Here is a 26,025-nt window from a genome sequence, read left to right as displayed (position 1 = left end):
GCAAATAAAAAGTTATAGCTATTAATCCCTTTCATGCTTGAAAAAAACAAAACTGTGTGTGGTCCCTAAGTCCCAAAATACCAGCAAACCCTGCAAAATACGAGAGCAGAGCAACAGTAAATGGGAGAACAGAATGACAAGAAAGTAATAAAGCGATGCAAGCAGCATGTTAATTTCTGTGGTTTAATAAAAAGTTAATATAGTAATAAAGTAATGAAAGAGTTAATACAGAACTATGACCACTGCAGATTAATCTCTTGCAGGGTTGCCAACTTCACTTTTTATTTTTTCTAGACAGCTTATCAAAAAATCACAGACAGACACATTGGAAAACCATAATAAATCATTATGATTATGTGATACGTGTCTACAGCCCATAATTGTCATATGAAAACATCAGCTGCATTTATTGTAAACTATTAAATGATGATTATTACAGTCAACATTATCTGTATAAGTTTGTTCACCTCCAAAAAAGAAGTGCCATATTTTTATGGACTGTCCTGGAATTTCTGGATGGTTAGCAACCCTGATCTCTTGTCTGTCTGTTTGACAGCCGGTCTCTATAATGAAGGCCCATAGTGGTCACGGCCTGATAGTACATGTCACGCAAGGTGTGGGAAAGACTAGTGCAACACAGAGGGAAGAGGGAAAGGGAGCCCAGACACTAGGGAAAGGGGGGAGTGGAGACCTCCTAGTCTGGTCTAGTTTCACCCTGTCTCAACTACCGTCCCTATGTTGGCTCTTCACCAGTCGCTGAACGCGTGCTTCGCCCTGACTTTCCCTGGCGTATGACTAAGGCTAGGAAAGGAAGAAGATGAGCACTAGTCGATCTCCACTAAACTCTATAGACAACAAGAGTAGACAAACAGGGGGAAATTGCTTAGCTTTAGACGACTCCAAACAAATGTGCACACGGCCTCAAGCTCCAGAGAGGACAAAGTACTGCTCTTGCTAAAGCCTCACAAGGAGTAATGAATATCGCCGGCACCTCCCTCTCATACACAAGGTATTTATACATCCAGGCCAGGGAGCTAATTAGCCATAGGGAGGTAGCCGCTAGGTCCTAGAGACAGCCAGCCTCTTAGAAGATGTCTGCAATGCCAAACGTAGAGATCTCCTGCAACCAACTGCAGGGCGACTGTCTGTCACCTTTGACACACCCGTGACAGTACATGTCTCTTGCCATAATAATGCTGCATGATATTTACAGATGACTAATCACTTGACATTGGCGTGTAGATACCCAAACTGTGAAACATGGATCAATCAAAATCATAAACTGCCCACAGATATTAGATGATCAACCAAAATGAACCATTCCCACTATAGCCACACACAGTTGGCATATTGTTCGTCACAACCATTTATTCCCAATATTGACTGCCAACAAATTTTATTGAACTTGAAACATGGATTTTAAATAGTAGATGATCACTTGGAAAATAAAATTATAGTACACATTGCTTGTTGCAATGTGAAAAACCCTTACGCAGAAGGATACATTTTTCATATTGTTTCAAAGCCTTATGAAATACTATAGCCCTATAGTGAAATGGTCATAAGTCACCTAAATGATGGCCCACAATTGCGTAATAGAATATTTTGTGAAAAGTAGCCCCATTAGGCCACCTGTACAGAGCCTGTACGACAGAACACATAGTCCTTGTGTTTCTGTGTCATGGGGTGGAATTATTATCACAAATTCTTTCAGTTTAATTCTGAGGACTTTGCATATAATATAAATGTGATATTAAATGTACTGCACTTTCTCCGGACTTTGGACAGATGAAATGAAATGCAACCATGGCAGGCAATAAGTCGAATCACATCAAGTGTTTTGCAACTTGTTTATCGCAGCCGCATTATCCTTAGGGTCGCAATGTGACCTTGCTCACTTGTACTGTGCTACGATGTAGCAGCGACACAGAGCAAACTTTGGCCGAGTGACCAGTGTCACACCCAAAGTTGCCGTGTAGCCCCATCCTAAAATTTATGAAAATTAATAATTATAACCATAATGATCAAAAAGACAAAAAGTAAGAACGAACAATTGTTTTAGCCGACAGATAACAGAATGTCGTCATTTGAAATGAAATCGGATGTTTTTGATTTTTTTCATCCACGAAAGTTAGTTGAAAGTTCTTTCATTCAAAGAAACTTCATTTATCCATGAACCATCTTTCAATGCAAGAATATTCCAGGAAAGATCGTTTATTCTTCACCTTGTATCACTGGATGTGTATGACCAGGTTGAATGACTGTTACTGGTAATATGGGCAAAAATGAAATGTGAATGGCTGTGTTGGCATAGCAATCGTTCAATCAGTGTATAGGGGCCATCGGTCTCTTGACACACACTACCTTCATCAGATGCAGTTGGGTAATTTCATTGCCATGGAACTGCAGAGTCTGATGGGAAAATGGGTCAAATTACCCGGGGTCTCTACCATCTAGAGGCATTCACTACTCCTAAGACCACCATACAGCTGTTGGCTGAATGATTCTTCGGCAGACAACTATCTCCCTAGACTCCTCCATACACAGGAGCACTTGGATCAGCTTGTGTTCTGTATTACAGAGCCACTGCAAGACATCTCTGGCAGCGGTTTATCTCCCAGAGAACAAAAGGAGTGACCATCGGACATCCAACAGGCCAGAACCTTCTACCCTCCCTGTCATCATGTTGAAGAAGAGTCGAGAGGCCCCCATACACATTACTGTCAGGAAGCCGGGCAGAAGTAGGGTGTCGCCTTCAGGGGCCGGCGCGGGGCCCCGTCTTGCCCGTGTACTCCGTTTCAGGGTACCGACCTCAAGACATAGTGTGGTTGGGAGGCGGGAAGCCGTCATTCCCAGCGCTGACACTATTCAGGGGTCCCGGGTCATCTGCTGCCAGGAGACATGGGACGCTATGTCTCCTGGTTCAGGTATGTGGTGGGAAGTTCCTTTCTCTTTGCCCTCCTTGTCCCTTTCTCTGACTCTCTGGGCAGAGGGTGGAGACTGAGCGTTACCTCAGTGGTATCAGGTGATCCATGAGAGGGATATTTAAACCCCCAATATCCTCTTGCTCACAGCTGATTATTCAGTTGCACTTCATTGGTACGGTTAGTAATTCTTGGTGTTTCTTTGGTTTGTCTCTGGCTCTGGTGTATTGTGCTCTATGGTTCCTACATCCCTGTTTATGCTCCCTGACCTTCCAAGTTTGGTTTGCTAAGTTCGACTCTGCCTTACCGGTATACTTTATTGTTGGATTTGACCCAACTGTGGCCACTGTGTCCAGTCACCAGCCACCCTGCTATTGGCATCTGGGAAGAGCTCTGTAAAAGTACCCCTCCCTTTAGTGGGAGCAGGTGAAGAGTATTCCCGGCCCTCAAGGGTGTGTATAAGTGTGACGGCTAGCGCGAAGTGTGTCTGGCATACTGCTATTGCTGGCCTTCATTGCGGTCATATCACGACTACTCGAGTGTTACAATTAGACTGTTGGCTGATCCAGCCGATATCCACAGGTTCGGGCAACTTTAATGTTTAGGGAGCCTTTACTGTGCTTATACACCATCAGTAGCTGTTGGCTGAAAGGGGACAGTGGGTAGGCTCCATTACACATAGTTAACGCAATACATTTGTGAAATCACTTGAATTAAAGCTGAAGGTCGGCACTTCAATCACATCTTCATGGCAAAGTTTCAAATGCATTGTATAGTGTACAGATGCTAAAGTCTAAAATGATTTCTCTATCCCAATTCTTCAGGACCCAACTGTATATTATACACTCAGTGAACACAGAAAGTCAGGACTGTTTAAACATATCAGTTCTGAGAGCCAGAGTTGCCTCTCTGAGTCCATCAGACCTATCAGTAAAAAAGTCAAAAAGCAAAAAAATCTCTAAACAAAACAAGTAAAAAAAAACAAAAAAACAGGCAATGGTAAGGAATGGCAAGAATAAGAAACTGCACAGAGGTGCTGGAATAGCCTACAAGCCGGAGGTTCCAGATAAGACGTAACCGTCTATAGTCCCGGTGCACCATGGCAGCTGTTACACAGCGCGTGTGTGCATGGAGCTGAAGACACTGTCCTGCTCTTGAACTCTGTGTAGAACAACTATATAACACCAATATAACTCCAAACAGAAGGACAATTTTAAGGTGAATGATACATTCAATGAATACTCGCATATATGCTACTGTACAGCAAACTGTGGTCGTATCGCTTAACCTTTTGGTGTATAACTCTTATCCCGAGCATAAAAGATTGTATGAAATCTGATTTACCATATCTGCAGAAGACAGGACATTATTTTCATTTATCAAAAGTTATATTTTAAAGGGGTTATATGACGCTGCAATTGTCTCCTTTTCTTTTTACAGATCTGCCCAATTCATTGCCACTTCTGTCCAACGTCAAGACCTGCACACTGAAACAAAACGGATCCTTTTCTAAATCCCTTTTCATTTTGATATTCTCACCTCACTCTTATTTTTAAATTTCCAAAAATAATAAAACAAAACTGGTAAGTAAATGTAGTGCAGGGCGACTGGTAAATATCATTAACACTTGGCATTAAAGGCAGGTAACAAAAGATCATACAGTTCATCCACTGACAATGTCACCGGCTGGCAGCACTGGCATTAGTAACTCACAATGACGTTAACAGGTAAAGCCGTTCTGGTCAAAGTACCAGTCACACAACAGCTTCCAGCATCAGTCTGCTAATAAAGGCCAGGCATACAGAAATAGGAGAGGGAATCAATGAGGAACTGCAGCAGCTATTCCCTTCTTAAAGGGTTTACCCGGGACTCTGCTTATTTTTTGCTATGGGGCTAAGATCTTACAGGCAGGTAGTTGCTAACCACCTGCCTGTCTTGTCCAGTGCCGATCTCTTCCGGCGGATCACTCCTGACAGCGATTCTGTTGCTTCATTTGCCCTCACATCAACAGAGTAGCTCTTCTGGTCTATTCTGTCGACGTGACGTCATCAGAAGCCGCAGAACCACCGGCAGAAGCAGACGGTGACCACTCTGAGTTGTCAGAGATGAGCGTGGGCAGAACAGGCAGGTAGCATAGCGCGTGCGATGTTCAGAGACAGTAGCTGTGCTGCCACGCCTGTATGACTGAAAGACGGCAGTTCTTGGAAGAAATAAAGTTAATTTTCTCCTAGGCGGTGCACTTCCAGTACAGCGGCCGGGCCCCTTCCTAGCACTATTAACCTACAGATTAACTGTCACGATTCCATCACGCTGTGACAAGTCAGCCACCCTATAGGTTTAGGGATGTGCTGAGCTGTCAGTATTGTGAGTGACTGACAGCTCAATCACCCAATCTGAGGCAGGGACGTGCTGGGCTTTCAGTATTGTGATTGACAGCCCAGCTGCTCAATCCGGCAAGGCCTGCAGGGCTCTCCAGGTGTTCTGGGTGATTACCTGGCTATTTAGCTGGCTGGCTACTATCAGACTGTGCACGTTGTAGCTGTAAGCTCAGTGGTATATTTGCTATGTGCTCTGTATTCTGATCTTTGTTGCCGGACCTTGGATTTTCCTTTCTTGACTACCCGTTTGTATTACCCCTTTTTGCCTTGACGCATGCTAACCTTGGTTTCATGAGCCCAGACTTTGTCTTTGACAATCCATTTGTCTTTTCCCTTTGTCTATGATGAACACTCCTGGCATTTGACCTCAGACTCATTGACTTCCTCTGCTCACGGCTTGACCGTGAGAAGTGACTCAGCGTCACATTAACCCTATATCTGCAGGTTAATAGCGTTATCTGATGTGACAGGTTACCTTTAAGAGAGTACCGCTTCACCATCTAAAATCTAAAATTCATTCACAGTACTCAAGTGTTTAATGTGATGGTAGCTTAAGAACAGTGGTATTACTGCACATAGCATTGAAGAGCACCTTTAAATGTTAAATGAACTCTCCCTCCCCCACAAACTGCATATATGGGAATGTAGGTCTGTGTGATGTAATTCCTTTGACACCTTTATATCTTCTATCTGTTGCTGCTTTCCCCTGTAATTAGCGTTTTCATTCATACGTGAATGAGGCATTAAGTGCTTTGAGCATGACAAAGCACTTGCCTAGCCTCTGCCTCCCGAAGTTGTTTCCCAGCCCAGTACCAGCCTCTTTAGATTTATTGATAATGCACTATCTGTGGGACATCAGGCCAGGAAATCAGACAGGGAGCTCTCAATCAAGTTTAAGAAGCTGGTGCAACAACCTTGGGGGGCAGAAGCTCCTTAAGTGCTTACCTGGGCCCAGAGCACTTAACTCCTCATTTGCATATGTGTGAAGACACTAATAACTCAGTAATGCAGCAACACATAGAAGATATAAAGGTGTCAATGGATTTACATTTCAAATGACCTACAGTTTGGAGGGGGAATCGATCTTACAGACATATTTTCTTTCAAGTGGCAGATTTTGGTTTAAAATATTATCAGCCTGGGTAAAAGGGCCTTAAAGGGGTTCTCTAGTAACAATTTATGAGCTCTCTATAGAATAGGTCATTATTTTTGGGATTGGTGGGGGTCTAACAAATGACCCTAACTGGTTAGCTGTCCCAATGTAGAGGGCAGGACACTGTAGCCCACTCCAATGTCCTGGGTATAGCACATTATTTCATATTCACCTTAAGTATGTGCATCTGAAAAAAGCATGGTGAAAAAACACATTAAGCAGTAAACCTATTGTATATGAGAAGTTAAAGCAAAAAAGGTCATTTAAACATTAACTTACTATTGCAAGAGAAAAAAAAGAAAGGCTTAACCCGTGTACAGAATGTCCACATAATCATTAGCCCTCTGCAGAAGCCCACACTGTGTTGTAAAAAAAAAAAGCTATAAAAGTGCTGAATACAACTTAATCGGTGAGCCGGTATACGGGAAAAGCGAAGGTAGATAAAACATTTAGCTCTTATCCATGCAGAAAGGTCACATCTTTTAGTGGAACATAATTCAAGGTTTCATCCCAGATTTTTCGCTTTGGTGCTTTTACAAATCAGCTGAACACAGACATTATAAACAGTTTGTCAGTCTGCTGTTCTTGTAGGGAATTGCTGTTTTTTTGTGAGTTACAAGTATAACCACTAAGTTATATATTATATGACGTAGAAAGTGGAATAATGTGGCAGATTTATTCATGCTGTTAAGAGAAAAGTTGGTGTAAAGAAAAAAAAAAAAGAATTAAACTTTATTTTTTTTTAAATATGTCAACAGAAAATTATCTATTGTTTGAAACAGGTTTTGTGTTAAATGTATTTTTTTACACATTGTTGGTAATGTTTTATTTTCCATATAACAATCTTTACTAAAAATAAAAATGAGAAATCTCGTAATTTTCACACTGCAGGTTTTTTTAGACTTTTTTAGTCTCATAAAATGCACATGTACATTAGCCACAATGCACAGAGCCCGACCCTATCTTTTGTATTGAAGCATCTAATGAGCGTGTGCAAAGATCATTGTGAAGTAAGGGTGAGCAAGGACAGCGGAGACCTCACGTATTGTGATTGGTGGATCCTGTGTTACCAGCTGTGTATAGAGAGGTGTTACCTGTCATTGTAATTCTGCCTCTGATGATACAGAAACTGCTGTAAACTCTAAACAGGAAATTGTAAAAATTAAGATTTCAAAATAAAGATAGTGATATGAAAAAAAATGCCCAAAATGGTTAAAAATATATGAAAAATATATCTTTGTACCGTGTTAGCAAGTAGTTAGCCTGCACCGGCTTTAGGATCTTCATATGCCATGTTTTTTACTTGCAAAACAGATAAATTTGACCCACTGGTGCAGATTTATCCAACTGCATCATTTTAATGCCTGCAAAAACACTAAAAGATATGGATCCTGATTCATCTTTTGATTAATGTGGACCATGCAGCACTTGTTACCCAAAGCGTCAATTTTTAGGTCAGACGATGTTGACCCAGACTTTACACTTTATTTTGGTGCATTTTACATTGAAAAGAAGTCATCTGCATGACAATTATTACTCATTTGGGTCATAATTTTGTAAAAAGTTTAGTGAAAAGTGAATGTTGCTTATGTTGTAGAACTCATTCATAAAAATGTGATCTGGCATTTTAAATCTATGCCAGATCCATCAACAGAGCATGGGCCGTTTCTGATGAAAGCTGAGTATGGGGCACTTGTGGAGACAATGACACACAGCGACTTGGTACCTCAGTATCATAACTTCTCCATTGTATTTTATTGCAATCCCAGTAGCAGTATCATTCTAAAAATGTCCAAAATGTTGTATTATATAAAAAAACAAGGACATTAGTCCCACTGCTTGGATTGGGATCACCTTTGAGAGGTCATTTTTGGATTGTATATGTTGCTAAATAATCAATTCATACAATGTCCAATGTTAAAGTCAAGATTACGACTTTCCTTCTTTCCCTACGCTTTTCCTCAAGGAGTCCTCCATCTAAAATACCAAAGGTTAACAATATGGACCTTGTGTGTAAAGGCCCTGGACCTATTAAGTGAATTACATTGACATAGAAATGGTGATTTAGGGTAATTTCATTTGGAATAATCTATATAGTGTACAGTAGGGTTTGTGAGTGGAGAACAGAAGAGTCAGACATAGACTTGACTTAATTATCAGATTCTGGTTCAACTGGTTATCCAACAAACTGGACTCAGAAGTGACCTCTTCCTTAGGCCTCACATCCAGGAAAGCTTTTTTCACTTACAAGAAAAACAGGCCCAGTTTCATCAGTGATTTCCATCAGAGATTACTGTTTGATTTTCATAAATTTTAGACATTTATGAAAAAAAAGGTCTCCACCTTCTTCTATCTAGCAGTCCGTGAAAATCAGATCACACTGGAATGGCATCCAAGTGCTACCTGATTTTTTCACAGACCAATAGATTTGCATTGACGATTTTGATCCGAAACTTGGATATCTGACAAGTCTCTACGATTCTGCCCGGTCCGCAAAGAATCGCAAATATGTGAACAATTCCATGGACTATCATAGATAGGAGTGCTATGCATGAAAAACACAGGTAGCACTCATACGAGAAAAATGGACGTGTGACTGAGGCCTTATGATACCTGTGTACCGATAAATGTTATTACAGACAGCCATGTCAGGAGAAGTGACAGCTCTCATTTAGGTGTGATGATATTTTAAAGGAAACCTATCATCATGAAAGTGCAGTCTAATTTGCAGCCACTATTTTATAGAGCAGGGGGAGCGGAGCAGATTGATATATAGTTTAGAGGGAAAATATTCTGTTTAATCTGTATTTTAATCATTTAATCCTTTGCTCTTTCTGGGATCTTTTCTTTAGTGGGCGGGGCATCAGTGACTGACAGCTTTCTTTGTATAAGTGTGCATGCAGAGTGAGCTGTCAGTCACTGATAGCCCCGCCCACTGGACTGAAAATCACAGAAACAGCAAAGGATTAAATGAATAAAACCCAGGTTATACTGAATCTTTTCCCACAAAACTATATATGATTCCACTCAGCTCCTCCTGCTCTATATCGTGATGCCTGGAGACTGGACTGCATGTTCATGGTAGCAGGTTCCCTTTAATGTCCTTAAATATCCTTTCTCTAAATATTGAAATGAACATAGATATATGCAGGAAATTTATGGCTGTCAAACTGACCTTAGAAAACCCATTGAAGAGACAATTAAATAAAGATTAGTAAAGTATATTTTATGAGGCCGGGATTTGACTTATCAAGTTTTATTCATTGGCCATATGACAATATAATTCCTACCACACGACTTCACACATTTGAGATCTATGTTTAATCATTTAATATAATAAATGAGCTACTTCATCAAAAAATGAAAATTAATTGACTAGAATTGTATCGCAATCTACCACCGCAAATACTGATTCACATTTACAATGGTGAAAGATTAAAACCCATGACCATGCGCCTTGATATTGAGATATTTGTACAGCTCTACTTTCACCTTGCTGAACATTTTTATGAGCTACCATAAAAGTGAATGGAGGGAGCAGCGCATGCGCGGCCAGCTACTCATCCATAGCGGCACAAGAAGGAACCCCGCTGTCAAGATAGATGGATGGGTGTCCTATGGTTCAGAGCAGTGTACTAGAAGATCCTAAGTGTAGTAACACCATCAACAAAAACTTTCCATGGTATTCAATACAAGTTAAAGAGGCTGTCCATTACTTTTATACTGATGACTTATCTTTAGGATAGGTCATCAATGACTGACCGGTTGGGGTCCGAGACCCGGCACTCCCGCCAATCAGCTGCTATCGGTGTCAGCCGCCGCAGGCCGGAAGTACTCACTTGCTGAGCTGCTCCGTCTACAGATAGTGGCTGCCTTGGGGTACTACACATCCGCCTCCTATTGATTTGAGTAGGACGCGGATGTGCAGTACCAAGCCTTGGCCACTACCAGAAGACGGAGCAGCTCGGCAAGTGAGTACTTCTGGCTGGCGGCTGCTGACATTGATAACAGCTGATCAGCTGTGCCGGGTGTTTAACCTAAGAATAGCTCATCAATGTGAAAGTAATGGACAACCTCTTTAACCCAACATGTTAGACAAAAGTGCCTATTAGTGATGAGCGAGCATGCTCGTTACTCGAGATTTACGAGCACGCTCGGGTGTTTCCCGAGTATTTTCAGCGTGCTCGGGTGCCATGTTTTAGTAGCGCTGTGTGCATCATTTGCGACTGTTTGACATCTTTAATACATGTGAGGAATGCCTGTTTCTTAGGCATTAAAACTGTCAGTCGCAAATCATGAGCACTGAGTGACGAAAATATAAAACCGAGCACGCTGAAGATACTCGGTGAGCACCCGAGCATGCTCGCCGAAAGGGTTAACAGACCATACTCGCTCATCACTAGTGCCTACTTGTCATCTAAGATTTCTCCAGGTCTGATCTACAGTATACATAATTTTAATGGAAACTTTCTCAATCTCTCTATCTCTACTACTGTTAGTGAGACCCAGGAAGAGAATGATAGTTTCCAGTGTGATAGCAAAGTTTACAATGGTTGTACACATGAATAGAACAATGCTACATTGTCCTTTCATTCACACCAGTTATTTTGCTTTTTGGCTGTTTTTCGCTATGTGCCACTGTGTACCAATTTCAGAATGGGTGAAGCATGAGCTGTAATTTGACATTCAATTCATCAAAAAATGTACAGGGAGAGAATTATTTAATCCAACAGTTTAAACAATGTTAAAAACCACTTTTATGTAAAAAAACAACAACATAGGAAATAGTCTTTATCGGTCTTATTAATAATATACAAAAAGGAGACAGCAGAGCACTTTGACTATTCTAGAAAAATCCAGCTGCAAGTTAACGCGGTTAGTACGGGCAAACATTGGCTGGAAAGGTTACACAGCAACAGCTTCCAGATGGAAGTGAAAACCTTACAATCTTTCGGGCTATAATCGTTGTATAAAATGCTCTTGGTTCCTTTAATCAGATAGTTTTACTGAGTTTCCTTAACAAAAAGTTCTTAGATTTATGGAATCTGATTTTAAAATATTGACTACAAACAGGAGGTGATAAAGTGTAACAAGTAAACCAAACTCATGTAACTAAAAGCAACTATACAACTATTCCACAAGGTGAGAAACCAAATATTATAACTATTGCATTTACCAGCAATCCACAAGCATTTCCCATGTGGTGGCAATGCAAAATAATGATTATTATGATTCTAATCATGGCATAAAATGACTACGTGTATTATCCAATAAGCAAAGGTATCGGCTTTCACTTCAATGTCTTCTTTGTATATGTCCTAATAATGGAGTTTTCCGGACTCTGGGCAAATCTTCGCAGTCACACTATGACTGCAGATTACGGTATGGTTACAGTATTCAATGCGCACACTGTCAGGATTCCCCTCTATTTCCAGTGAGAGTGGATGGCTACATGACTGCTCGTTTGCTATTTGCATACTTGAGGTCACGTGCCGACTTGATTCTCATCTGCTTCTTTCAATAGAGCAGTGAGAGAAGCGGATGAAAATCTAGTCGGCATGTGACCGAAAAGGGGAAATCGCATACCTGCGGTCACGTGACCACCCACTTGCGCTGGGTATATATAGGAATTGTGACAGTGTGCGCATTGAACCCTGTCACAATTTGGCAATCTGTATGACTGCAAAAATTTGTCCAGGACCCAAAAAACCAAAATCTTATTAAAGTAATAGAAGGGGTCCCTTATTCACAGAGATCTTGTTTTAGAGGACTGCTGGTGTCTGTGCATTATATGGATTAATATTAAAAAATATATATATATAAATTGATATAAAATTAACTGAATTAACATACCTTGACCTTAAAATCAAAGTAATATTACAAAAACTGACTTCAGAGATGTCGATGGTCGTTATCTGAAGAAGCTACTTAAATCACCTTGTACAAAAAGCCTCACGTGTCAGATTTGTTGCAGAATATTTTACAAAAGCAATTCAACTCCATTACTTTAAATGGGGTTGTTTCAGTGGCAAGCACATATATTTCTACAAGTTAGAAGATGAATTTGACGGTTGCCGAAATTTCTGTAAAATGCAAAATGTAAAATTTTGCCTTTAGGCCATGTTCACATGTATTTGGTAAGGATTTTAGGTGCAGATTTCTAAACTGAAATGAGCAGTATTACTGCATGTGCAATATACACATATTTTCTGCACTTATTTGTGTGTTTTTGTGCACCTTTTACTGTTGTGGAAATTAAGCAAAATAATGTCAGGCCAGTGATTTAAGATGCGGATTTCGGGTCCCCATTGAAATAAAGGTGTCAATTCTGCACCAGAAAGGTGCGTTTCTGCGACAGAATTTGACATAATACTGTGGATTTAAAACACGCAGCACAAGTAGTTGGTGCAAACTGATTGACCGATTGACAGGAGCCACGAGAGCCATCCCTTACCTGACATCTGCAGCTCATCCATTAATTAGCCGGCCTGAGCATCCCACCGCAGTGATGAGATCGCGCCAGGCTAGCTAATCCAAAAAAGAGCCATGGATGCCATCAGGTAAGACGTGGTTCTCATGGCTTCAGTTCTTTGGTTACAGATTACTGGTCATGTCCGATGGACCTGTTCCGGCGAATCAATTCTTACCAACTCTAAAATCAAGTCAATTTCAGTGCAGATTCTGCACACAAAAAAATGCAGCAAGTGGATGCGATTAAGTTATAATTCATCCACTTTGCCAGGACACCGTGCACTCCCAACGGTCAGCTGTTATTGGTTCCAGCAGCACAAGGACCAGGGGATGCCGGGGGCCGGACCCCAGCCGACCAGATATTGATGTAAAAGTAATGGGCAACCTCTTTAACACAACATGTTAGACAAAAGTGCCTACTCGTCATCTAAGATTTCTTCAGGTCTGATCTATACATAAGTTTAATGGAAACTTTCTCAATCTCGCTTTCTCTACTACTGTTAGTGAGACCCTGGAAGAGAATGATAGGTTCCAGTGTGGTAGCAAAGTTTACAATGGTTTTACGTGCAGAAAGTCCGCATCCAGATACGCAGCATGTGAACCTTTAAGTGGATGTCCGGTCAGAGAATAGGTCAACAATACCAGATCAGTAGAGGTCCGACACTCTGCACACCTACCGATCGGCTGTTATTGGTTCCAGCAGCACAAAGACCAGATTCACATGCAGCGCATTTGGAGGTGTATTTTATGCAAGTAAAGGATAGGGCATCAATATTCTCTGAGTGGATAACCTCTTTAAAGCTTTAAAAAACATCCAAATCTGACTATTTGAGTTACAATCGCACACAACCTGAACTTGGGTGCTGCTTGAGACCACAAATCCAAATATGTTGGATTTTGTGATAGTCACGCTGCAGTCGCAGTTGGTTGCAGTCTGCAATGGCACCAAATTTGCAATTAGTGATGTGATGTTGGAATGCGATACTACAATCTTCACGTAGCCCTCGCCTTATAGATGGAGGTAAAGAATAACAAGGGCTGCTAGCAGTCTTTCATTTTTCAAGAACATGCAATTATGCACTGAATGATTTTAACAGATCTCTCTGCACTTCCACAACGTTTAACCTCAAACATGTCAGAGCTGCTAAAGCAAGAGGAAACGAGACCAACTCTTTCCATGCCAGATAAAACACTACAAATTCTGCAACTAAAAGAAATACACTAAATATATGTCACAGCGTAGAAAATTAGACCAGCATGACAGTCTGGATAGCAAGTATCCTCCAAAAGCCTCTCAATGAAGGTCATTTTTAAAAGGGAAATTTCTGCTCCTGCAATAAATGTCAAGGACCTGTAGCCCCGTAGCAGCCCTCCCACATTTACACGACTATGTACATGTGGTTATAAGAAAAGGCCATGTGCACAGACATAACGGCTACAAAGTGCAGCAGCAATTCTCAGACAAGATTTGGCAGTCAAAAAACAACTAACAGGCGATATGCAAGTTGCACGTCACTTGCGGTGCATGTAGACATACCAATTTCGACCCATCAATGCACCATGAGTGAGTGGAGATCGACTATGCACAAGTCGTTTGGCACTTGTTTACCACCCGACGAACAATGACGGGGACAAAACATATTACCTGCAGCACAGCCCATTTACACAAGCCGATGTGCTGCCGATATTTTTTTCCTGGCATAAACGATTCATTCATCTGCTCTTTCAATGGTTGATCAAAGCCAAATTTAAATGGGCCGATGATAGAGAACAAGTGTTCTTACAAATGCTTGTTCGCTGAATATCTACTGATGTAAATGCACCAAAAAATTTAAGTTTGTAGTAGCAAGATTGCATGCGACCTGTGACAAAAGAAATCCTGCAGGGTTGGCTTCTATGTGACAGTTGTGTATCGATATGTCACGACATCGCAATATTCATGGCATATGACACGTGACCATGTAGCCCCAGCCTAGTACACACACAGCTTATTGTTGCCAGTGAAGAGTTAAGCCCCCATACACTTTAGACTAACGTCGTCTGAATCCGTCAATATCAATGGGTTTGGTCGACAAGCTATTATGTATGGAGGCCCCACAGAGATGATTCATGGGGAAGTTAATGTCCAATTTCAGATTGCCATTCCTATTGTTCTCCCTAAAAAAGCCACCGCTAAAGTTGTGTGGCAGCAGCTCTCTCATAAAGAACACAGGTACGATCGGCAAAGCGAACGCTCCTGTGTGTGGGAAAGATGGCCGAGATAGCTGCTGGACAAATGATCGGTCGAACGATGGTCTATGGGGGCTTTAGACATATAGGCATATTGTATTACCGCCAGCTTTATAGTCAACATCATATCTATGGTGAAGACCATAGATGCAGCTGGTGGCCAAAGCTCTGTGGGCACACAATTTCAAACCAAAATTATGTAGCCATTGCGGGTGAGCTGAATTTCAGCATGTGGCCAGTCCCCACTAAGGTCTCACTCTAAGGCAGGGGTCCCCAACCTGTGACTCCGGAGCCACATGTGACTCACAGGTCCCTTATGTGTGGCTCGCAGCTGTCTGCTCAAGTGAGTGCCACTCTCAACTGCATTGGAATATACTATTACTTGTTAAGGGGGTACCAAATGGATATGAATACCTTAGACGCATCACTCAGTTCATTACTAATTTTTAAGGGGGTACTTGGGATTATTACTTTAGAAGGGGGCATTCAGGGCATTATTTATTTCAAAGAATGCACTAGTAACATGGAATTACTACTTTATAATGGGGCACTTGGGTGATTATTACTTTATATGGGGACACTTGGCATTATTTTATAAAAGGGCACAAGTACTTTATAAGGGGAGCTTAGGCCATTACTATTTTATAAGACAGCACTGGGGGCATTATTACTTTATAAAGGGGCATTTGAAGTGTTATTACGTTACAAGGGGCAGCTCGGGTCATGGGGCGGGGGATTATATCTTTCAAAGAGGCACATAGGAGACTTCCACAATTTCTCGGCATTTACTGTGGCTCACGACCGTCTCTCAGAGCTGTATGTGACTCTGACGGTAAGAGAGGTTGGGGACCCCGGCTCCAATGGATGAAGATGTAAAATTTGCTAGAACTTGTATTTAAGTATGGCTTTAATTAACCTCTTGTTCACACCCTGGCATATAGCCGCATACGTATACAGAGAATTAGTTGCCTGGCATCATATATAACTAATGATTGCTATTAATTATCACATTACAGGCAGCAGCTTCCTATATACCTATGGGGGGAAGGGAGCCATATGTTGTCTCTCCCAGGAGACTAAACCAGTATACAGCCAATCACATCTAGTCATGGATTCCCTGTTAACCCCTGAGGGAAGGAATAATGGTTCATAAGAACGTGCTGTAGTACAACTGATGGATGACACTTCAGAGATGACACATGCCATATCTATCACTTTAACAAGACTTTTTAAATATTGCCAAAGACACCCCAGACCCTTCTGAAGATTCAGCTCCCGCAGCTGATGCAACATATCGATCAATGTCACCATCCGGTGTTTTGTCTGGCCTGGAGCTTGTTCCACAGCGGGAGACATCTATCTTCACGTCTGAGACATTTTACGAGGAGCCAGGATCCATATATATACAGCCCCAATTTGTGATCTCATGGCAGGCTGGCAGCTCAAGTCATTAGAAAGTGCCCCGTGTGAGATTTCAGGGGGAAATATGAGAAATTTGGGAACAAGTGATGGTTTATCTATAGATATGACGTGGATTGGGGCTATGGGGACAGACAACATCAGCATGGACTGAGGATTCTGACTTTTTAGGAACAGCGATGGGGTCCAGGATGGCTTAGTAACATGCAGGTACCCCATGCCAGCCTTTTTGTGCTATACAGCTCTGCATAAATCCATACATAACACTAGTCCTGTCTATAAGAATGGCACTGATAGAAAACCAGTCTGCACCAGCACACGCCACCATTGCCTCTGCTGCACGCCTGCTGGGTTGAAGTCCAATCATAAATGTGCTATGTAGGATCACAGTGATATTATAGGGAGCCATAAGGCTGTAGCTGCCACCCAGCAATGTGTACAGTGCCCAGTCCCCCTCTGCCGGCAGCACAGGTGACAATGCGGCCCCCGAGGCCAGGAGGGGGTTAAGGTGACTGTGTGCAGCGCGTCTCTTACCTGAGCTGCGGGCGCTCCCCTTCCTCCGCCGCCGCCGTCACAGACACACGCTCCGGGCACAGGGCGGCATGAGGCGCAGACAACAACCGCTGACACATAGACACGGCCGGCCGTGCGCTCAGCTGCTTCCTGGAGGTTGTGAGTGCGCGGAGCCCGGCCAGGCTGCACGGGAGGACGGGAGAGGAGGCGGGGAGACATTGCATAACAGCCTCCTCGCCATTTGTCATCAGCATCTTGGGGGCCATTCTCCTCGTGTCATCCCCCGGCCCCGGCAGGTGGACGGCAGATAGCAGCCTGCACATTGCACGCCACCCCTGACAGGAGCTCGCTGCTGTCATATCGGGACAAAAAGAACGGAAAAATACAAAAAAACACCCAGGGACTTATATACTGTGTCACTATAGTGGCTGGAAAGCTGCCAGAGGGTGCGAGGTGATGTTCCAGCACTGAGCGACATGAGGGTCAAGCAGGGCCATAGCGGAGGGTCACAATGTACTCCATAATCCAATGCAGAACATATACAGCCCGGTTAATTATGGCATTTACGCCTTTTTTGTCTAATTTTTAGTGCTATTTGCGCCTTATTCTTCTTCTAATAAGTCTATTTTGTCTTCTGTTCGCCATTGTGGGGTGGAGTTTGAGGTTTCCAGTTGTTTTAGGCCGGGGCCACACAACCGTTTTTCTCTCATCCAAGAAAATCACTTTGATGATTTTCTCAGATGTGTATAATAAAAAAAGAAAGTTTCTCCATTCAGTCTGTCCGTCATCCGGGTGAGGTCCGATTCTTTTCAACGGACCCATAGATTTGAATGGGCAAATGCCATCCCATTATTGGAGACAAATCGTGCATTCTGCAGTTTTTTTCCTTTGACCACTCGGTCTGAGGAAAAAATCGGACATGTGCACTAGTGATGGGCAGTCTGTCTCTTTTTGGTGATCAGGCTCCACTCAACAAAAAGAGGCGGCACTTTTGGATCCTAAATGGATCCCTATTAAATATGTGCTCACCACAGATAAATACATATTTAAGATGACAAAGATGCTGCCGATACTCCCCTCACCCATGGCTGAAACTCCGCCCGCTTGCAATCCACCAATTAAATTGAAGAGTGGGCGGGGTTTGGTTCGGATGGGCAGAGTTATGACCACCGAATACTGCAATTTTACACCCAGTGAGAGCCATCCAGAGAAGTTAGTGGCTCTCACTGGGGTGCCGGCTCCTATCATTCACAGCAATGAGCCGGCTCTTTGTGTCGGATCGTTCACGACCAACACATCACTAATGTGCACTGCCTCATTGAATAGCAAGGGGACGAGTGCTCTCCGTCAAAACGGCTGATAGCCCTCGTGCGATTTTTAGGATCGTGTGCACAAGCCCTTAGGCTGATTGACGAATCATTCCAGTCCCTACAAGAGTTATTTTATGGTGTGACCCCGATTCATCATTTGCGGGGTTTATTTAAAGAAGTTGTCCACAACTTTTACATTGATGTTCCATCCTTAGGATAGGGCTTCAATGTCTGATCGGCCGGGGTCCCCCTTTCGGCACCCCCACTGACCAGCCGTCATCAGCGGCCACCGGCCGGAAGTGCTTACTTGCGGAGCTTGGCCATCCACCTGTTCTGGCCACCGTAAGGTACTACACATCCGCATCCCATTGAATTGAATAGGAGGCGGATGTGTAGAACCCCGCAGCGGCCACTACAGCTAGACTGCCAAGCTCCACAAGTAAGTACTTCCAGCCACCGACACCGATAAGCGGGGCTTTCGGGTGCAGGACCCCGGTCGATCAGACATTAATGCCCTATCCTACAGATGGGGCATCAATGTAAAAGTAGTGGACAACTTCTTTAAGTCACTGTTTCTTTTTTGTATCTTGGTAATCGTTGCCATTTTTTGCGCCTGATTTTTTAAAATGGCACACGCTGCTCATGAATTTTGAACAAAGTAAAAACTCCTTTTTGGTGATGCTTTAGAGAAAAAAAGTCACACATTTTGCAAAATGTCGCAAAAATTGTGCCCAAGTTACTTACTGGTGTACATAAACTTACTCCGCAGTGTAAAAATGGCTGCACTATACAGTCTCAAGAACTTGAATATACAACTGTGGAAGCATCAAAAGCTTTAAATAGTTCCAGACAGTGCAAAAATAACATGGTTGCATGGTGTAGAAATAACAAAACGAAACACAGTAATAATAATGCTGTACAGTGCAGAAATAACATGACTATGCTAAGCAGAAATAATAGCGCCTTACAGTGCGAAAATAACATGACTATGCAAAGCAGAAATAATAACTCCATACAGTTCAGTAAACCTGTAAGAGTATGTGCACAGGGTCAGGAGCCGCTGCAGGTTTGAAGCTGCGTGTTAATGCAGCATCAAACCCGCAGCGGGCAGATGTTACAGCATAGTGGATGGGATTTCTAGAAATCCCATGTCCACTATGCATCTCTGTGCACCTGCGGATCACCCACAGAAACTGACATGCAGCGCGTCTTTCAGACCCGCTGCATGTCAATTTCTATTACGGGTCCACATGCGGGCTTTCCCCATAGACCTAACATCTATGAGGAAAGTCCGCATGTGAAAAAAAAAATGGTGCCATTCATTTGCATAACGAGTGGAAGCTGCGCGGCTATTCCTTAGCGTCAGTGCCGCAGGCGGCTCCTGACCATATGCACATACCCTAACTGGCCCACAGTATGGTTCTTAACCCCTTTCTGACACAGGGCGTAATAATACGTGTAACATACCTGGCGGCGTCCTTGCATAGTGGTCCATCTCAAACTGTGCAAGAGCGCGCACTTGATCTCCAGTCCAGGGTGTCTCTCTGGCTTCCCTCCATGCTGTCTGTTTGCTTCTGTGTCTGCTGCTTAAGGGCGGTGCCCGATCACTTCTTGCTTTTTGTATCTGCTGCAGGCACACCCTTTGTGCGTCCTCAGCCTATTGCTGTCTGTCACCTGGTATTTAAACCAGCTGCCCCATTAACCCATGCCTGAGCATCTTGCCCTGTCAGTTGGCTTTTGTCTCTGACATGCCAGGTCCTGTCTATGTTACCTGTCTTGCAGTATCTGTTCCCATGTCTGTACTGTGTCCTATCTCTGTCCACCGCGTCTGTGGTTTTCGCTTTGCTCAACTCTGTCCACCGCGTCTGCGGTTTTCGCTTTGCTTAGCTCTGTCCACCGCGTCTGCGGTTTTCGCTTTGCTCAGCTCTGTCCACCGCGTCTGCGGTTTTCGCTTTGCTCAGCTCTGTCCACCGCGTCTGCGGTTTTCGCTTTGCTCAGCTCTGTCCACCGCGTCTGCGGTTTTCGCTTTGCTCAGCTCTGTCCACCGCGTCTGCGGTTTTCGCTTTGCTCAGCTCTGTCCACCGCGTCTGCGGTTTTCGCTTTGCTCAGCTCTGTCCACCGCATCTGCGGTTTTCGCTTTGCTCAGCTCTGTCCACCGCGTCTGCGGTTTTCGCTTTGCTCAGCTCTGTCCACCGCGTCTGCGGTTTTCGCTTTGCTCAGCTCTGTCTACCGCGTCTGCGGTTTCGAATTTGTCTCCCAGTCTGTACTGGACCCTACCCAGCTTGTGCTCTAGTCTGCCTGTTCCTGTATTCCCCGGTGTGGGTCAACAGCCATGTCCGGAGTCTGACCTGGAGTAGACCCTGGTTCCTCTGTTCGGTTCCTCCCTGGTGCACTGGCGTCGTATGCCGTCGTGCGACCTTGGTCGGATTGGGCAGATACTTAGTTACGCCCCTCCAGGCACTCTCCGGTTCATGGCACAGTGGAATCACTACATAAACACGCACACGCCAGTCAGTCCGGGCGTGTGCATTACAATACGTACCTGCGCCCTGGCCCTTATAGCCTCTGTGCGGGCGCGATCGCCGCCTGGTGTCAGCTGATTCTAACAGCTGATACCCAGTACTATGTGCAAGACGCAATCCCGCACCGCTGCCAGCACATTAACCCCCGAAATGCTGCGATCGAAGTCGATCACTGCATTTCTGGGGCAAGCAGAGGTAAGAGCACCCCTCTTACCTTGGATCGGAGACTCCACGCACATAGCGCCGTCCTGATCGTTGCCATGCTAACCCGATGTCGTCATGACGACATCCGGGTCACCAGACATCAGGAAGCGCACGATCTATCTAACTTGTGTCTGCAGGGCTGACAGGCTGCATAGGATAGAGATGTTGCTGTTGCATCTCTATACTATGCAAGCGATCAGCCTGCAAAAAATGAAAGTCCCATAGTGCGACAAAGTGAAAAAAAGTATCAGAAAGTGAGAGAAAAAGAATTGTAAAAACATTAAAAAAAATAAAAAATAATCCAAAACAAAATACTGTACCCATAAAAAAATATTATTATGGAAAAAAAAAAACAATAAAAGTACACATATTTGGTATTGCCATGTCCAGAACGACCTGACCTATAAAACTGTCCCACGAGTTAACCCCTTTAGTGAACACGGTAAAAAAAATATAAAAAAACCCCGATGCTTTATTGAGATGACACGCCCCCAGGGCAGTGGGGTACTCGGTGTCCGGGCCTATGGATGCTGGGGGGGAATATGTCACAGTGGCTGGCCCGGTCCGTGGCCCAGGGCGGTCAACAAAAAGGGGATAGTTTATATGGGATTTGTAGTTTGATCGTGACGCCATCTATGGTTTCTGGTAATTTGTACCTCTGAGGCAGTTGATAGGCAGCTAGGATGGAACAGCTCCCCACAGGTGGAGCGGGCCTCAGGGCAGTGTAGAGTTTGATGGTGGGTGGTGATGCTGGGGCTTGTAGTGCAGTCGGGATGGCGCAGCAGGAGTAACTGACAGAGACAGGGGATTCGCTTCAATACCTTTACTGGTGCGGATGTCAGGTACGGTCCAGGGTACTCGGTAGGAAGGGTGCACTTCAGGACTTCTCCCCAGTGAGCGGGTATAAGGCCTCCTGGTCCGTGTCTCCCTCTCTCTAAGCTCCTGGCCAGCCTGCAACTGGGCCTAGCTTCTGTGTCGTGTTGCTCTCTTCACCTGTCGCTTGGTAGTAGGACCATCCGCTGGCAACCACTATCCCTGGGCGCCGGGGTCTTCGTGGTTCCTGGTCCTGTAATGGGTTTAGCTTCAGGTCGGCCAGGGACTTGTAGTCCTCCTGGTATGCCGGTGATCCCTACTGGGTATAAAGGGACCCTGTAGGCGTGGACCTGGTGTCCGGTTTGTATACTCGTGGTGAGCCTTTGATGCTCCTCTGCCCCCTCAACTCCTTTCTCCTCTCCTCTTTTCCATCGGCCACACTCGGGGCCCTCAATACAGCAGAAGACGTGCTGCGTCTTCGCTGCTCTCAGCGTCAGCACGCTCTCCTCAGACTAACTTCTGACTGACTGACTGAACTGCCTGGCTTCACCCTCCATATATATATATATATCCCTAACGGGCTCCCTCTGGTGGTATGAGGTGGAAGGGTGGAGGTGTTTGTATGTAATGAGGGCCTCTTGTGGAGAAGTCCATCCATGCACCCTTTTGGGTCCTGTGGTACCTGTGAACAGCAGGGTGCCACAAGCATACTGCTAAACAAAAGATGGAATAAAACGCGATCAAAAAGACGAATGTAAATAAAAATGGTACCGCTGAAAACGTCATCTTGTCCCGCAAAAAACAAGCCACCATACAGCTCTATCAGCTGAAAAATAAAAAAGTTATAGCTCTCAGAATAAAGCGATGCAAAAAAAATTCTTTTTGCTATAAAATAGTTTTTATTGTGTAAAAGCACCAAAACATAAAAAAACAATATAAATGTGGCACCACTGTAAACGTACTGACCCAAACAATAAAGCTGTCTTATCAAATTTACCACAGGTGGAACGGCATAAATAAAAAAATTTAAAAAATTCCTGAATTGTTGTTTTTTGTTTATTCTACCTCTCAAAAATCGGAATAGAAAGCGATTGAAAAATGTCACGTGGTACCAGTAAATACATCAACTTGTCCCGCAAAAAACAAGCCCGCACATGTCTCTGTTGGCTGAAATATGGAAAAATGATTGCAAAAACTAGTCTTTGCAAAAAAAACATCTTTTAGTGTGTGACAGCTGCCAAAAATAAAAACCCAATGTGAATCTAGTATCGCTGTAATCGCACCAACCCGAAGAATAAAATCGTCTAATCCCTTATACCGCACGAATAATGGCATAAAAAATAAACTCTAGGGTTAGGGTTTTGTTAGGTTTACAGTTAGGGTTGTGTTAGTGTTAAGGTTGTGCTAGGGTTATGGTTAGGGTTACAGTTAGGGTTAGTATTAGGGTTGGGGTTAAGGTTGTGTTAGGGTTGGGCTAAGGTTAGGGTTGGGGTTGGGATTTTTTCAAAAGCAAAGAAAAGAAAATGATGACGATATGGCAGCTAGTGTTGAGCGCAAGTGCTCGCTACTTGAGTTTGCATCGGGTGCTCGGGTTTTCACTGAGTATCGTGGGTGCTCGAGTGACATGCTCGAGTCTCCACCCCGATGTTTCACGGTTGTTAGACACCGTGCATGGCAACTAATTCCCGCATGGTTTATTTTGGCTGTATAACAGCCATGAAACATGTGGGGCAGAGACTCTGGTTTATTTTGGCTGTATAACAGCCATGAAACATGTGGGGCAGAGACTCGAGCATGTCAATCAAGCACCCACGATACTCGTTCCATACCCGAGCACCTGATGCAAACTCAAGTAGCGAGCACTTGCGCTTAACACTAGTCACCATATTGTCATCATTTTTTTCTTTACTTTTGAAAAAATCCCAACTTCAACACAACCCTATCCTCAACCCTAATACAACCCTAACCCTAACACAACTCTAACACTAAAATTTGTTTCTTTCACATTCCAAAAATTCCTGTGAAGCACCTGAAGGGTTAATAAACTTATTGAATGTAGTTTTGAGCACCCTGAGAGGTGCAGTTTTTATAATGGTGTCATTTTTGGTTATTTTCTGTCATAAAGGCTATTTTGTGTGACATGAAGACAAAAGTGAAGCAAGACAGCGCGGGCCATCGGAGGGTAAGTATATATTTATTTTTTTATGTTTTGACATTCTCTCGGTCACACTATATAAATCCATGCCGGTTGCTTGGATTTATATAGTGTGACCAAGTTGACAAGCACTTTCCAAGTGATGCTAAAGTCGCTTAGAAAAGCGCTTGTCAACCCGCATGCGGAAATGCATGTGAAGAACGCTTCACTTCCACATGTCCCTGGCAGGAAAACGCATGTACAATCCGCATGTACAATCCGCATGCGTTTTTTCTGCCAGGGAGGTGCAGAAACGCTCAGGAAAAAATCCTGAGCATTTCTGCATCGTGGGCACATAGCCTAAGACACAGATTTTTTTCATAAAGTTTGCTGCTTCACTTTTTATAGTGGCTATTTGCATTATTTCTACATTATTATGAATCATGATCAAATGAATTGCAAAAAAATGCAAAGTAATTCCTTCTCATAAAAATTAACTTATTCACAAAAGCTCAATTTCCACTAAATTTCAGTCCTGACTCAAAAATGACCTGCTTGCATCAATTCAGTGTTCTTCACATTAGCTCAGGAAAAAGTATTCACTCCTTTACACCCAAGCCTGTTTTCACCTTCATGACCAGGCCAAATTTTACAATTCTGACCAGTGTCATTTTATGAGGTAATAACTCTAGAACGCTTCAACGGATCCTACTGATTCTGAGAGTGTTTTTTTCATGACATATTGTACTTCATGATAGTGGTAAAAATTTCTTTGATATGACTTGCGTTTATTTGTGAAAAAATCGGAAATTTAACAAAAATGTTGAAAATTTTCAAACTTTGAATTTTTATGCCCTCAAAGAGCTCTGTCACACAAAATAGCTAATAAATAACATTTCCCACATGTCTACTTTACATCAGCACAATTTAGAAAACACATTTTTTTTAGTTAGGAACTTATAAGGGTTAAAAGTTGACCAACAGTTTCTAATTTTTTCAAGAAAATTTAGAAAACCATTTTTTTAAGGACCACACCACGTTTGAAGTGACTTTGAGTGGCTTATATGACAGAAAATACCCAAAAGTGACACCATTCTAAAAACTGCACCCCTCAATGTGCTCAAAACCACATTTAAGAAGGTTATTAACCCTTCCGGTGTTTCACAGGAATTTTTGCTTGCCTCAGATCGGTTGAAGGTTTTTTGGGGCTCTGGCCAGCGGTGATCTTCACCTTCTGCTGCTAATTGACACACCCTTGCTGGATCTTTAAATGCATTTAGTTTCTCCAGAGAGTTGCTGGTGATAGAGTTAATTCCTCTGTTCAGGTCTGGAATTATAGCATTCGGCTAGATTCTCCTTGAAGTTCCTTTGTGGATTGTAGTCGTCATCTCTCTGGTTTCTTCTCAAAGCTAAGTGTATCCCCTTGCACGTTTCCCTTGTTTGTCTTTAGTTGCAGTGGGGCTGGCTAGTGCTCACCCCTCCCACTCCCTACCTAGGGCCTAGCTCTAGGGTCTAAGGTATCCTACTCGGCGATAGGTGCGGAACATAGGGGAGTCAGGATGTTGTTAGATCTGCTTAGAGGTCTCCATTCCCCCTTTCCCTAGTTTCTGGGCTTCTCCCCTTTTCCCATCGTCGTACACTGGGTTCTTCCCATACCTAGCATGACACCAGTATGTCGTAGTGACCAGTACGTTGTAGTGACCAGTACGTTATTCCCAGCTCATGCTTCTGGAGACATGCATCCGTAAATTAGGCGGTCTCTCATCGCTACAGAAATGCCAAACATGTGGATGCTAACTAAGGTCTAGGCATATTATGGCTCAGGAGAAAGGAGAGCATTTGGATTTGGGAGCGCAGAATTTTCTGAATTTGTTTTGGGGGGGCGAGGAGCCATTTTGCTTTTCCATGGCCTTTGTGCTGCCAGTAATGTGGAAGCCCCTTATATTGCCATTAAC

The 26,025-nt window shown here is 43.4% G+C and overlaps 1 protein-coding gene across 1 annotated transcript in view; it reads right to left on the bottom strand.

The window, feature by feature from the left end:
- Positions 1-17,407, bottom strand: part of LRRC8D (leucine rich repeat containing 8 VRAC subunit D) — a 125,475-nt gene extending 108,068 nt beyond the window's left edge. Inside the window, exon 1 of the mRNA XM_073643172.1 lies at positions 17,109-17,407. The gene's annotated coding sequence lies outside the window, so the exon portion shown is untranslated. The remainder of the gene's footprint in view (positions 1-17,108) is intronic.
- Positions 17,408-26,025: the final 8,618 nt, after the last annotated feature.

The sequence above is a fragment of the Phyllobates terribilis genome, unplaced genomic scaffold (genome assembly GCF_046119375.1).
Source record: "Phyllobates terribilis strain yellow unplaced genomic scaffold, ASM4611937v1 Scaffold_8__6_contigs__length_399053987, whole genome shotgun sequence".
Classification (NCBI taxonomy): Eukaryota; Metazoa; Chordata; class Amphibia; order Anura; family Dendrobatidae; genus Phyllobates; species Phyllobates terribilis.
This window is presented reverse-complemented; position numbering and strand designations above follow the sequence as displayed.